Genomic DNA, 1,578 nt, shown 5'->3' with positions numbered 1-1,578 from the left:
CACGGCCCCGGCTGCAGCAGCGCCGCGGGCTCCCCGCACGCTCCGCCCGAGTGGCGGCGGGGGAAGGCCGGCGGGCGGAGCCAGCGGAGGGGCAGGACCAGAGCCGGCCCCGCGGGCAGCGCCGCCGCATGGTGCCGCGTCCCGCCCGGGTCGGTGCCCAGCGGCCCTTGGTGGGGATGGAGCGGAGGGGATGGGGCTCGGCGTCCCCGCACCGCCAGCAGCAGCTCAGGGCATCGCCTGGCTGACACCGTGGGTTCTCTTCTCCCCATTGTGTCTCTGTTGCGAGCAACCCCTGGGTCGTGCCGGCCCCGGGATGTGCCCAAGCACAGGCAAGTCTGGGTGCTCATGGAAGCCTGCATCCCTAGCACCAGCTCATGCGGCTGCCAAAATCACCGCAGAAGGCTGAGTCTGAGGCAGGCTTCATCCCCTCACAGGCAGGGCAGAGGTCCAGCAATGACATGGGGAGCAGGTCTCCAAAGCAGTGTTGGTGCATAGACGGCTCTCACAAGCTGATGGTTGTCCCTGGGCCCTGCAGGTGTGCTGAGAGGGGTGTGCTGTGCTCTGAGGTGCCTCCAAGGTGAGGAGATCCAGGGACTTCTCAGAAACTGAATCTTGCAGCAGAACTCGCTATTGGGGAGAGCAGAGAGACACCAGGAATCCTCCTTTTTCTTGGCTCTGACACGCAGAGCAGCTCAATCTGGATGCCTCCAAAAAGGGAGCCCAAACAAAGAAATCCCTAGCGAATTACACCCTTACAATCAAAGTTCCTCACCCTTTCCTCACGCAACAGTTCTGACCAGTAGTTAATGTGACTATTTTTTTATTAGTAGTTACTATGACTATTTTTATATTAATTATACAGTAATTAATATGACCATTACCCAAACCCTAATGGTTTTGGGGTCTTCCAGTTCTTCACTGGGTCCCTTCATTGTCTCCAAGTGTTTTTTCTTTTCTTCTAGGTTTTTTTTCTCATATCTCTAAGGTTGCTGTGTCAGCTGACAATGGTAGCAGCCTTCCTTGCTTCCTTATCTTCCAGTCTGAACCAGCTCTGGGGCCTTCTTTTACATAACTAGGTAAAAGTTCAGTGTATCTGAACGAAAGTCCGCAGCTTGCAGCCTAAGGCTTCAGCAAATTTAGCTGCTAAAGCTAAGCAAGTTATGCTAAGCAAATTCTGTATAAGTAGCATACATATTTATGGAGCATCCTCAGCCAGGGGCTGAGGCAACCCAGGAGGAGAGCAAGCCTGGCCTCTCCTGAAGAGAGCAGGTTGTTGGGGAAGAGTATGGACATACAGTGCGATTGTGGGGCATGGCTTTGAAACATGCTGCCCTGAGCACATCCTGAGCACAGCTGCCTTGGCTCCAGGCTCCTCCTGCACTCATGGGCTAGAAGCAAGCTGGTAACAATGTGGGGTAGGAGGCAAGAGATATGGAGAGCAGAGAGAAGCCCTGGAATTAATTGTGGAATATGCAGTAGGAGTGAGAAATCTGACAAGAGACACCTAACAGACAGAAAAGGGAAGTCTAAGTCTGTTCGTTCCCTCTTGGTTACATACAGGGAAACCAAGGCGGAGGA

Source organism: Psittacula echo, assembly GCF_963264785.1.
Source record: "Psittacula echo genome assembly, chromosome: 8".
In the NCBI taxonomy this organism is placed as follows: domain Eukaryota; kingdom Metazoa; phylum Chordata; class Aves; order Psittaciformes; family Psittacidae; genus Psittacula; species Psittacula echo.
The sequence above is the reverse complement of the archived record's forward strand: the minus strand, read 5'-3'. Positions refer to the sequence as shown.